General features: G+C 23.5%; 1 protein-coding gene across 1 annotated transcript in view; it reads left to right on the forward strand.

The window, feature by feature from the left end:
* LOC122497565 overlaps positions 1–15046 on the forward strand; it is a 242112-nt gene that overhangs the window by 106103 nt on the left and 120963 nt on the right. The window lies entirely within an intron of this gene.

Here is a 15046-nt window from a genome sequence, read left to right on the forward strand (position 1 = left end):
ATTTAAAAATTCTCCAAAAAAAATAATTGAATTGAAGTGATGAAAGTAATTTTGAATAAGTTACAGTAACAATAATATTCTTATAATAAAAATAATGATTTTATCACTTAGTCATTTTTAATTATTGGAAAACATAAAGAAATGGATCACTCGGAGTGATCCATTTCTTTATGTTTTATAACAATTTTTTATAAGTTTGTTTAATTTCAAAAAGGTTTGAATTTGAATTTTTGAAAATCTTAATTTACTATCTTAATTTATTAAATAAAATAATAATGATTAAATAGTTTTTTAAAAAAGAAGTTATTGATGTTTTCGATTAATTTTACTTTTGAAGAAATTTGTAAATAAATGCAATAGAAATTTGGTTTATATCTAATAATTTTTAGAGTGAATCAAAATACTTTTTAGTGTCAAGGAAGAAAGGTCTAAATTTTTTCTGATAATCAGGGAAAAGTCAGGGAAAAAGAAAATTAAATTTTTTGTGTCAACCCTGAAATGGTAAATAAGGAGAAATTAGTGACTCGTCATATAAGATAATTTTATCAACAGTAATCCTGTCATTAGGTGAATTATTATTATATTTTCATATTCGAGAATAAAGGTCAATGGGGCTTTTTTATATACCTATTGCAAATTTACGCTTACGGTATTTTATTAAATTAACTTCCCATTTGCCCAAGAGGCGACCCAACAGGTCAACAGTGACGAACATTGAGAATTTTATCACTCACACACATGTGCTAACATTTGAAGGAAATAAAATCCACGTGCAATAACTCTCATCTCGAACTTTATTGTACATCTAGCCTGAAGGCCCGAAACAATTTTTAAAAAATGGTAGGTAGTTGCAGAAAATAATTTTACTGCTCCCGACAGAATCTATTTTCTTCTTTTTATTTTTATTTTTTCAATTGAATTTATAAATTGCGATACTCAGTATAAAAAATGTGCTATAGAATCACTTTTTCTAAAAATCCATTTTTGTTTCATTTATTGTATAAACTTGTTTGTTAAAGGTAAACTCAAAAATTCTATTTTTACTTTAGATACTATCTTGAATTCCATATATCAGACATATTTTTTAAATTTCTAGCTATCTGCGCGCAAAAGGTATTTTCGTGTCAATTTATCTTGAAAGACAAAGGAAGCTTTAGTAATAAAAATGATAAGTTGCCCAGGTATCGATAAAAATTCCAAAAGATTCCATTTACATTTTCTCCATAAGAAAAGAATTTTTCTAATCCTTAAGAAATTTTCGTCTGTAACTATAAAGTTTTTTTTATGGTTTTTAAAAACAGGAAATATGAGCCCTAGAAACATTTATAAATTAGTTTTTCTCATCTTCATGAGATTTTTCTGTGTGGTCACACAGAAAAATGTTATGCTAAAAGGGAAAAATCTTTGTCTCGGAATCTGGACCAGTGGTGAGTCATCAATATAAAGATAACAATCGTTTGGAAAAAAAAATTCAATCTCGGATATTTCCCCTGATGCGATAAATGAAAATATGACGTGTAAAAATAAGTATGAATCATGCAAATTTTTGCTGTAAATACGGAAGAAAATTAGACTTGTATATAATACCTGTCGTTCTTGTAACACCTGGCATGAAAGGAGGGGACCTGTTATGCCTAATGTCAAGACTTCCGGAAACAATTAAATACGCTCGGGCATTGCGGATGTCCAATCTGCTATGGTTCCCTCTCCTTGATTAAGAATAGTGGCTTTGCATTATCGTGACATGGGCGTAAATGAATGTATTTTCATCACCCTAATTATTTTCAATTTAGATTTTCGCACAACATTCACTGTTATGTATTTGAATTTAAGCAAATTATATAATTATCACTAATTTATTAGTAAAATTTACAAATTCAAAAGCAAATTTTTACTAATTTATTAGTAAAATTTACGAATTCCAAAGCAAATTTTTACTAATTTATTAGTAAAATTTACGAATTCAAAAGTAAATTTTTACTAATTTATTAGTAAAATTTACGAATTCAAAAGCAAATTTTTACTAATAAATTAGTAGAAGTTACTATTTATTAGTAAAATTTGCTAATTCAAAAGCAAGAAACACGTTTTTTAAAAAACATTTTTGAATATAAGTAATTCAATTCACAATTTAAACTATATTAAAAATAGTTAAATTATTACAAAAAAAATTTATTAAAATTTTTGAAAATAATTAAATACTTTAGAAGAATTTTATTAACAATTCTATAAATAATTCAATTCTTCCAAGAAAGTATATTAAAATTGCATTTAAAAATAATTACATTTGTGGGAACAAATTTATTATTTATAACAATAATTGAATTCATTCAAGAAATTTTATTATAATATTTGCGAAAATAATTGAATTGTTTCAAAGAATTTCAGTGAAATTTTTAAAAATAAATTAATTCTTTCTATAGAAATTATATTAAAATTGAATTGAAAATTTTTAAACAATATTGAATTCTTTTGACGAATTTTAATAAAAATTTTTAAGAATAATTACATTTTTGGAGGAATTTGATTAAAATTGGATTAAAAAGTAATGAAATTTCTGCGAAGAAATAATTTGCGAGAATAATTGAATTCTTTTGATGAATTTTAATAAAATTTTTTAAGAATAGTTACATTTTTCAAGGAATTCGATTAAAATTGTATTAAAAATAATTGAAATAAGTTTTATTATTTATAAATTATAACATAATTTAATTTTATTGCGAAGAAATTTATAACAAATTTGTAAATAATTGAATTTTTGGGAAATTATTTATGAAATTAATTAATTTCTTGTGAAGAATTTTATTCAAATTCTTTTAAACAATTGAATTTCTCCGAATTTTTTAAAGCTTCTTGAAAATAATTAAATTACACCGAGAAATTTCATTTAAAAATTGTAAAAAAAAATAATTGAAACCTGACGAAGAATTTTATTAATTTCTTTTTTAAATAACTGAATTCCTGTGAAAAATTTTATTTTTGAAAAGAATTAAATTTTTAGAAAATTTTTATTATTTATGAAAATAATTAAATTCTTTCGAGAAATTCAATTCAAATTGAATATTGTAAATAATTTATTTCTCGTAAACAATTTTATGAACAAATTTGTAAACACTTGAATATTCTTTTGACGTATATTAATAAAATATTTGTAGAATAGTTACATTTTTCAAGGAATTTTTTTGCTTTGCTCTTAAACAATTGAATTCTTTTGGAAAATTTTATTAAAATAGGTATAGTAGATATTGAAAATCATCAGAAAAAATTCTGAAAATAATTGAAATTTTTCCAAGGATTTTATTAAAATTTTTGAAACTAATTGAATTTTAGAGAAGAGTTTTATTATTTCTAAAGATAATTGAAATTTTACCAAGATTTTCTAAAAATTTTCGAAGATAATTGAATTTTTGCAAAGAATTTTACCACTTTTAAAAATATTGAATTTCTTCAATTATTTCCAACTTTTCAAAAATTCAATTTATTTAAGTGTTTTCAATTAAAATTCTTAGCTCTAAATCCATTATTTTCACTAATTAATTAAATATTTGTTAAATATTTAACTAATTTCCGAAGGATTGGAATTATTGAAATTTTTTATCTAAGTTCTTTAGAATTTCTAATTAAATTCATTCAAAATTGAAATTTTATAAAATTTCTATTTAAATTCATTCAAAATTGAAAATTTATAAAATTTCTAATTAAATTCATTCAAAATTGAAATTTTATAAAATTTCCAATTAAATTCATTCAAAATTGAAATTTTATAAAATTTCCAATTAAATACATTCAAAATTGAAATTTTATAAAATTTCTAATTAAATTCATTCAAAATTGAAATTTTATAAAATTTATAATTAAATTCATTCAAAATTGAAATTTTATAAAATTTCCAATTAAATTCATTCAAAATTGAAATTTTATAAAATTTCTAATTAAATTCATTCAAAATTGAAATTTTATAAAATTTCTAATTAAACTCATTCAAAAGTGAAATTTTATAAAATATCAAATTAAAACCTTTTTGAAAAACAAGAAAAACACAAAAATTCTGAATTTTCTTATGAATTTAAAAAATTTAATTTTTCCAGTCCTGTTAATAAAATTTCCTGACTTTTCTCTAAATTCCCTGTGTCAGAATATTTGATTATTGTAGTTATAATAATATTAAAACTATACTCCAATTTATATTTTATTTTTATGAAAAAAAATTTGAATTATTTTTTACATTCTATTATTTTTAAAATTGTTAATTTTATTTTTAAAAAATGAGCAAAAAGTTAGCCTTCTCTTAGCTATCATCAAAAAGTATTGTTGCTAGTAATTTAATTAAAATAATAGTTACAAGGTAAATAAAAACGAATAATAGTATAATAATTTAGAAAATTTTTTTAAAATTCCCACTCCTAAAGGTATAACATTGTAATCTACTTTAATTTTCTAATTAAATTACAATAACTGATTTATCATTTAATCATTTACTCGACTTAATTAAAGTTAATTAATAATTACCCCAAGAAAACGCGTTGGAATCTGCATTTTTATTCTTCCAAGATACAATTCTGTTTTTATTATTATTATTCTGTTTTTATTAAGTAAAATAATTTATAGAAGCATATATAAATACAAAAATAAAAGTACAAGAGATTTGCTCGAACGAAGAAGAAGAATCACAGTTTGTTTGAAAAGTGCCCTCGAAGGACAAAAGTTGTGGAAAAGTACATGACAATAAAGAAATGTAAATTCAAAGAAAATGGTTTTGTACAGGTCCGTTATTTTGTCAACTCACGTGTATTTATAACTACAGTTCAAACAACTTTTTTTTTTTTTTTTTTGGGAAGGAATAAAAGGAGGGAGCATATGTCGAAGAATAAGTGAATATGTGTATGTGTGGGTGCTCTTTCTTTCCGGAGCGGAAAGATATCGTCTCAGTAGAAAAATGTACTTTTGACCAGGTCGACCGTAACGAAGGTCAGTTTCTTTTCCTCAGTCTCGAACTCTCGACGCAATCCAGAAGAATATACACTATCAAGTGTGGCTTTAAATCTCTTTTTTACACGCGTAATCCACAAGAGAGTCAATAATACAAAGACCTTGATACTAATGCTATAATTGTTGTATAAGTTCTGGATGTTCGCGTGAGAACGACAGCTGATTTCTCACGTTTCTTATTCTCTCTCAAACTGCGAGCAAACACTCGCCTCAGCAGTTCATTCAGAAAATGCTAATTAGAAAATAAAAAAAAAAAAAGTAGACTCATTATGGCGATGGTTGGTATTAATCAATTATCCAATTAACAATTATTTATTTTATTTATTTCATTTATTTAAGCACTCAATTATAGTCAAAGTTCTCATAAAACTTTTGTTCAGTAGGAGTCTATGAAGCAGAAGGGATTTGAAAATTTATTGAGTTAATTCTTTTTAGAATAGTGGAAATAGAAGATTTAGTGGAAATGGTCTGATTGTTTCTGATCCATCAGAGATTAAACTGATTTATTGACATACAGCGAATGTAAAAATGAATAGAATAAAGTGATTCGTGGATTAATGTCTCACGCATGTTGCACTAATTCCTCCACTTACTGAACATATCCAGGTTACAATCTTCTTACACCAGCGACTTTCGTATCCGGATCAACATGTGAAATCAAACACTCATCGCTTCAACGAGTTCCTTAGAAGAAGTTATTCACAGGAGTCTTACTGGACCATAACCATCCCACTGATCTCAAGTTTTAAGGTCATGATCGCAAAACCATTCATATTGGTTATTTGAATCTCACTATTAATGTCCCAACGAGTCATTTTTCTCTATCTATTGACCATTTGGATACTTTTTTTTATTTGTTACACTAAATACTACTATTTACTATACTTATTTTACGATTTGCTACTATTTGGTTACTTTTCTTTATTTGTTACACTAAATACTACTAATTACTACTTTTTTACGATTTGCTACTATTTGGATACTTTTTTTTTATTTCTTACACTAAATACTACTATTTACTATACTTTTTTTACGATTTGATACTATTTGGATACTTTTCTTTATTTGTTTCACTAAAAGTAACTTTTTTCCATGTTTAGGAATTTACACTACTTTCAATTTGTTAACAGTTGAAATAAAAAAATTATTTTCAAAAACTTTAATACAGTCAATGGAAAAAATTCAAAAAAACTTAATACAATTCTTTAAAACGATTCAATTATTTTCACAAATTTTTCGTTATTCAATAATTTTTTAATACCTTTACTATTTTAATAAAAAAAATTTCGCCAAGATTTCAATTAACTTTATAAATAAAAAAATTCTTTTCCAACATTCAATTATTTTCATGAAATTTTAATCAAATTCTTTGCAAAATTCAATTGTCATAAATAACAATATCCATCTCAAGAATTCAATTATTTACAAAAAAAAAAAAAATGTTAAAATCATGGCTAGGATTTCAATTAATTTTATAAATAAGAAAATTCTTCTCTAAAATTCAATTATTTTTCGTAATTTTAATAAAATTCTTTGCAAAGTTTAATTATTGCTATAAATAACAATATTCATCATAAGAATTCAATTATTTTAAAGTAATAAAATTCTTTGCAGAAATTCAATTATTTACAAAAAAAAATGTTAAAATCATGGCTAGGATTTCAATTAACTTTATAAATAAGAAAATTCTTCTGCAAAATTCAATTATTTTTTAGTAATTTTAATAAAATTCTTTGCAAAATTTAATTATTGGCATAAATAACAATATTCATCTCAAAAATTCAATTATTTTGAAAACATTTTTAAAAATCCTCTTCAAGATTTCAATTATTTTTATAAATAGCAAAATTCTTCGCCAAAAATCAATTATTTTCAAACATTTTAATAAATTTCTTTGCAATAATTCAATTATTTTCAGAAACAATAAATTTTTTAACGGGGATTCAATTATTTTCGTAAATAATAAAATTCTTTTTAGGAATTCAATTATTTTCAAAAATAATAAAACTCATTGCAGAATTTCAATTATTTTCGATACAATTTTAATCGAATTTGTCGAAAAATGTAATTATTCTTAGAAATTGTATTAAAATTTGTCGAAGGAATTCAATTATTTAAAAATTTCTTGATAAAATTCTTTATGATAATTCGATTTTAAGAAACATTTACTTATTCAGTAAATTATTTATTTTTGTATTTAAATAATTGAATTTTATTAGTATTTTCTAATAAAAATTTATCTAAAACTGATTTTTAGTTAAATTTTTCGATAAGAATTGAATATTAGATGCATTATAATGTGAATTTTTAGAAATCATTGAATTTTAAGAAAGTTTCAAATTAAAATCTTTGATTTTATATGATTCAACTATTTTAAAAAATTTTCCTCAATTCAATGATTTTCAATATTCTACTATTTCAATAAAATTTTTTTAAACGAATTCAATTATTAAACAAAAATGTCTATAAAATTCGTTGCAAACATTCAATTATTTTCATAAATAAAAAAATTTTCACAGGAATTCAATTATTTAAAAAAAGTTGATTAAAATTCTACAACAGAAATTCATTTTCAAATTCACTTTCAAACATTTTTTTTTAAATCTTCGTGAAATTTTTAATTATCTTTATAAATAGCAAAATTTTTTCGACAAAATTCAAAATGTCAATTTATTATTGGTAATACATATTTTAATCAAATACTTAAAAAAATGAAATTATTCTTAAGCATTTTATTAAAATTTATCATAACAATTCAATTATTTAAAAATTTGGTGATAAAATTCTTCATGAGAATTAATTTTTAAGAAAAATTCTATTATTTAATAAATAATTTATTTTTTTATTTAAATAATTAAATTCTTATAGAATTTTCCAATAAAAATTTATTCTTGTCAAAATTTCAATTATTTTCATAAATATTAAAACTCATAGCATGATTTTAATTATTCTTAAACTATTCAACTATTCTTAAAATTTTGTTTTAAATTCTTTGGTCCGAATTTAATTATTTTAAAAAATTGTAATGAAATTTGAAGGAATCTTTGAAGGAATTTAATTATTTAAAAAAATTTGATACAATTTGTTTTTTAGAGTGTAAAAATTATTTTTAATTAATTTTTAATTACATTTCTTGAATGAATTTAATTATTATCAAAAATTATAATGCAATTCTTCGTAAAAATTCAATTATTTTTAAAAATGTTGATAAAGTTCTTTATAAGAAATTAAGAATTCAAATTTAAGAAATATTCGCAATTATTCAATAAATTAATTTTTGTATTTAAATAATTGAATTCGCGTAGAACTTTCTTATAAGAATTGATTTAGAATTGAATAAAATAAAATGATTAAAGTTTTGAATAAAGAATTACTTTTGTAATTTTTAAAAATAGTTAAATTTCAAAAATGCGTTACATTAAAATCAAGTCATCGCTTCAATTCCCAAATGAGTGCGCGACTTTTATAGAATCCCCTGGGGAGTTAAAATTTAACTCCCTTTTTTACATTGTATATAGATCAAAACTGGAACTAAATTAAGAAATTAAAAAAAATCATCAAAAGTGTTGTTTGAGGTGAAAAAAGTGAGTCCAAAAGACCTGGTAGTTGCAAAATGACCAATTTTGTAGAAGTATTCTAATTACGATTTGTCTCTCCAATCCGTTGGTAATTTTCGTTTTGTTATCATATTACATGTTTACGACAGTATGACTTAACGGAGCTCTGAATGCCATGCGATATCGTATGGAAGCAATCGGATAAAATACACTCTCGTGTGTTACCTATTACTTATATATGGCGCTGAGGAGAGAACGTCACGTACGGAAGAGAGTGCTCCACAATCATACTTAACCGCCCACAAGAACAGCTTCTATAAAATGACGTTCAATGTATGGAAGTGGAAACAGTCTCGACGCTACAATGCGTTGGCGTTACTCGTGTCTAATCAACAAAGAATTGCCCCTTCGTTTGCAAATATATACTCTGTTCCATGTCAGTTGTAATTCAATTACAATGACAATGCTGGACCCTTTCATCTGCTTCAAACCATAGGACAACAATCACTATATATAAGTTTACTATCGAATGTTATCGAATAATTTTACAATTAAATTTTCAAACCAAATTGTCTTTCCGTATGGTTTGGAAACCTATTAAATAAATAATTAACGAACTGGTTTAGACAATAATCCACAATTTTAATCATATTCAGAACTTATTAATTTTTTAATAAAGCACGACATTGAAATCAATCGAAATTTTACGATTGACATCAAATCATTAATTTGGACCGCTTTTTGTCTATATACGTATCATCGATCATTATATTCCTGATACAATCATCAATCGCCACGTAATAAAAAGTAAACCTTGATATATGAAGGTTAGGAGAAAAAGACTATAAATTTTTCCAAATGTCTGCTGTATAATTAAATGCGCCTTTTGTTTTGTAGCCTTCATTACCTTAATTTTCGCTGATAATCCCCGACGATAACGTTTGTTGTATATGCAAAAAAAAAAAAGAGAGAAAAGAATCGTGATTGCCAATGCTTACAAAATCCAATCGATTATCATATTTCTCGAATAGATAATCAGATAAAATTGAAAGAACCCATATAGGCTTTCTCATTGCGCAATATGAACATTTATTTACCTCGTGCTCTTATTGGCTACGATAAAATTTATTGGCTCGTGCCACTTAAAATCTACTATAGTCGTCTAATATTTACGATTTTCTGTATAGCAATCCAATCGTTTCTTCAGATTCAGTGTTTTCCTTTTTTTGGCACAAAAAATAAAATCCGAACGGCAACTGGAGAACAGTTGTTATGATTTATTTTCTCGGAGGAAGTTTAGTATTCAGATATATAGGGATAAGGATAGTACACACATATAGGGAAAAGAGATAGTAAAAGGAAATAGTGTTGGGCGTGGTCGTGGAATCTACGGTAGCGGTATAACCAAAGTCCGGAGCATGTTTATTCGCGAGCAAAAGAGAGATGAAGCGATGAAGAAAAAAAAGATCGAACGAGTCGATGAGCTGGTTGCTGGTTCACAATGTTCACTATATATACGAGACCTGCGGCTTTAACTGCCGGTTTGATATAAGTATGCTCGCTCGCCACTTTTCTTACGGTTCTTTCTTGCTGATCACCTATTTGCGCATTCCTATGATTTAAGAGCATATCCGCATAAACACATAGACAAATTTTCCCCAAAGGGTCTATTATATTCAGAGTGTAGAGATTTTATGAAAATTTCATAATTACTTCTCGCGTTGAAAGGTATGTACGTGTCTTTTTTCGCTTCCTTTAAATCATTATTATCATTTTGAGATTCGTCAATGCTTTAAGCATTTCCAACAGGAAGATGGTATTTTTCAAATAATAAAATTATGTTTGTGCAATACACCTTATGCTACCGGTTTTGTATGATATTTCTTGCAAATGTCAGTTAATACCTTTAGGAATAGATTATCTTCACAGTGAATTCACTGACGAGGAATATCCGCTGTTTATTTGTTTCATCGAAACGTCTATAATTGAAAATTGTTCCCCCTATATTACTATACTATGTTCTATTCATAATGTATTAATATACATACTAGCAACAATTCTAAATTTTCAATATAAATTTAATTTAATTTCTTAATTTTTACTCACTTTTCTAAAATAATATTAGCAATTTTAAAAATAATAGAAAGATTTTTAATTAAAATTTCTTTTCATAAAAATAAAATATGAAGTATAATATAGTTTTCATATAACATTATACTATAATATTACTATAACATATATTCTAACACAGGGAATTCAGGAAAAAGTCAGGGATTTTTATTAAAAGTACTGAAAAAAATTTAATTTTTAGAATTCATAAGAAAATTCTGAATTTTTGTGTCTTTTTTGTTTGCCTCATAAACTATGCAATTACCATGAATTCTAATATATGAAACCTTCAATTTCTTTCAATTTCTGACAATAATTTCTTTTTAAATAACTTAAATCTTGAACAACTATATCATAAAATAATGAATTATATTATAAATTATTAAATGAATAATTTTACTTACATATTTCAAAATTAATTCAATTTTAAAAGAGCTGCGTTTACTATTTTCATAAATAAATGATTTTCAAACGGTTTCAATTTGAAATTTTATAAAATTTGAATTTGGAATTAATATAATTAGAAATTTTAAAGAACTTAGATTTTTTGAAAAATTTTAATAATACAAAATCTTCTAAAATTAGTTAAATTTGTCAATATATAGGTACCTATTCAATTAATTATTAAAAATAATGAATTTATAGAATAACTTTTGTTAAAAACACTAAAAAGAATTGAATTTTGAAAAAGTTAGAAATGATTGAAGAAATTAAATTACTTTCAAAAGTAATAAAATTCTTATCATAAAATTCAATTCTTCTTCAAAATTGAAAAAAACTCGTTAAAATCACAATTATTTTTAGAAATAATAAAATTCTTCTTCAAAATTCAATTATTTTCAAAAATTTTAATAAAATTCTTGTCCAAATTTCAATTATTATCAAAAATTTTCATAAATAATAAAAATTTCACAGGAATTCAATTATTTTTATAAAGTTCTAATAAAATTCTTTGCAAAATTGAATTATCTTCAAAAGTAATAGAATTCAATTATATTCAAAAATTCTCGTGAAAATTTCAATTATCTTTATAAATATCAAAATTCTTCTTAAAAATTCAATTACCTACTTTTAAACATTTATTTCTTTAAATCTGTTCAAACTTTCAATTATTTTTAAAAATAATAAAATTTTACTCCGAAATTCAATTATTTAAAAAATTTATAATAAAATTCTTTTCAAAATTTCAACTATCTTTATAAATAATAAAAAGCTTTTTCAAAATTCAATTATTTTCAAATTTTTTTTTTAAATGTCTCGTCAAAATTGTAAATAAATAAAAATTCATAAATAATAAAATTCATCCTAGAAATTCAATTATTTTTAAAATTAATAAAAATCTTCGCAGAAATTCAATTATTTTCAAAATTTTTTTAAAATTTCTGTTCAAAATTTGAATTATTTTCATAAATAATAAAATTCATGCTCGAAAATCAATTATTTTCAAAAATTTTAATAAAATTCTTTGCAAAATTCAATTATCTTTAAAAGTAATAAAACTCTTTGCAGAAATTCAATTATTTTCAAAAATTACTTAAAAATTCTCGTCAACATTTTAATTATCTTTATAAATAATAATAAAATTCTTCTGCAAAATTGAATTACTTTTAAAATTCCAATTATTTTTATAAATAATGAAATTCTACTCCGAAATTCAATTATTTAAAATAATTTTTTTAAATTCTTGTCAAAATTTCAATTGTCTTTATAAATAATAAAATTCTTTTGCAAAATTAAATTATTTTCCAAATTTTTTTTCATTTTCTAGTCAAAATTTTAATTATCTTCAAAAATAATAAAATTAATCTTAGAAATGCAATTATTTTTAAAATTAATAAAATTCTTCGCTGAAATTCAATTATTTTCAAACATTTTTTTTTTTATTTCTCGTCAAAATTTTAATTATCTTCATAAATAATAAAATTCATGCTAGAAATTCAATTTTTTCAAAAATTTTAATAAAATTGTACGCAAACACTTATAATTACTTTCATAAATAATAAAATTTTTTTTAAGAAATTCAATTATTTTCATAAAAAATAATTAAAAATTCTATTTTTTTAATAAGGTTTTATAATATAAAATAATGATTTTACCACTCGGTTTACAAAAAAGATTTCTGCTATATTTAAAATTTAAGTTAAAAATAATTGAAAAATTTGAAAAAAAGTCAATTAGTCGCATATTTTCACAAATAAAATCGAATAAAGTTATACATTTACTTAAAAAAGTTAAAAAAAAGTCAAACAAGTCACACAATCCGAGTCTTGCATTTGATGAAATTCTTCAAAATATATTTTTTTACCCGATAAAAAGAAATGATTGAAATTTTCTAATTATGTGAAAATAACTGGTTTTTCTATATACCTCAAGGCTTTCATGTTAATTCGAATTCTTATAGGTAATTGAGTTACGCTCGCTCAACAAGTAATGAAGAAATTATTTCTTATTTATCCAAGGAGGAAACTCTTTATTTTTACTTGGCATCAATAAATTGTCGCACCTGATCACTTTCAACTCTTCAAATATTTATTTCGAAACACTGATAATTGTGAATTCATTAATTTTAACGATTTTTAATAATAATAATAAATAATAATACTAAAGTCGGAGGAAGTTAGCAATCTAATAATAATAAGTGTTAAATTATACTAAAATATTAAAATAACGTAAGGTTACGTAAAACATTGCAATTTTCTCCAATTTTCTCATGAGAAGAGAAAACTAAAATTTGACTATAATCTGTTCTAATGAGAACGTAAAGTGTCGATAAAATTGAGTTTAAAAATATGGAAAAAAGAAATCGGCTATTTTTGCTATTTACAGCTATAGAATTTTTCTCTTTATGTTATAAAGAAAAAGAAATTTAGAGTTTGAAAGAAAATACAAAACCTTTATTTCCTTTCAGAAAATCCACTATCTTTTCTTTTGATGAATTGCAAAAAGAAGAATGAAATATAAAACATTAAATGGATCATTTATTTCTGACCGGAACATGATTCTTGTTAATCCTTAAGTATAGTTAAGTGAACATTAAGATATTATAGTCTCGAATTAATCCCAATCAGTTGGTATTATTTCTCATTATCTTATTACATTCTCTCAACATCATCATTCTAATGAGGATCGGCCTCAATTCTGCGATTATAGTATTGATTCTCTTCTCTTTTTTTCGATTCTTAGAATTAAATTCTGTAAATTTTAATCACAAGATATTTTTATAAAAGTAAATATTTTTTTTATAAAAATATACAAATTGGTGGGAGAACATAGTCAGGGTTGGACCTTTTCAAATATCACAAGATATTTTTATAAAAGTAAATATTTTTTTATAAAAATAAATAAATTTTTGGGAGAACATAGTCAGGGTTGGACCTTTTCAAATATCACAAGATATTTTTATAAAAGTAAATATTTTTGTTATAAAAATATACAAATTGGTGGGAGAACATAGTCAGGGTTGGACCTTTTCAAATATCACAAGATATTTTTATAAAAGTAAATATTTTTTTTATAAAAATAAACAAATTTGTGGGAGAACATAGTCAGGGTTAGACCTTTTGTATTAGAATTCGTGGTAATTACATAGTTTATAAGGCAAATAAAAAAGATACAAAATTCAGAATTTTTTTATGAATTCTAAAAATTAAATTTTTCCAGTATACTTTTAAATTAAAATTCTCTGACTTTTCCCTGACTTTTCTGTGACCTGTGGCAACAATTTTCGTAAAAAATTAGTAAAATTTACTGCGAACGTAGCAAAATTTGCTTCATAAATAGCAAAAGTTTTTTCCGCCTAGCAATTTGTCTAAAATACATTTAAATATTACAGCGAATTAGAAAAATGAAAAATAAAGCGAAAGAATAATAATTTTCCTTCTACGATTGAATTAAATTTCTGTATTGAATCTGATCGTTCGAAATGCTTATTAGAGAGAGCACGAGCCTATTAAATTTGCAGACCAATAAATGTTCACTGTGCAATGATATCTCTTCAATGTAATTTTGCTTTATCGAGACATGAATTAAATTAACGGGAGTAGATATCTGACGGGGGGATGTATATGAGCGGGAAAAAAAGAAAAAAAGCTGTATCAAGTTCTATATACTATTGTCGTTGGCTAATACAATTTAAAACTCCAGACATAAGTTTGTTGAGAGCTTTCAACATACACCATTAGTGGTTGAAATTTTTTTTTTCAATTATATAGAAGTTGTCTTGTAGGTATATAGGAGTAAGCGCGTCATTAAGTTTGTGAAGTAACTAATCGGTAGCAGTTGAGATCGACTTCTTATTACTTACACTTCTACCTACCCACAAGTCATAAATCAGTGCCCGATTGCGTATCACCGTCATCAGAAAACTATTGTTTCTTGATTGACCGCATCAC

This window comes from Leptopilina heterotoma, unplaced genomic scaffold (assembly GCF_015476425.1).
Source record: "Leptopilina heterotoma isolate Lh14 unplaced genomic scaffold, ASM1547642v1 Lhet_0, whole genome shotgun sequence".
NCBI lineage: Eukaryota > Metazoa > Arthropoda > Insecta > Hymenoptera > Figitidae > Leptopilina > Leptopilina heterotoma.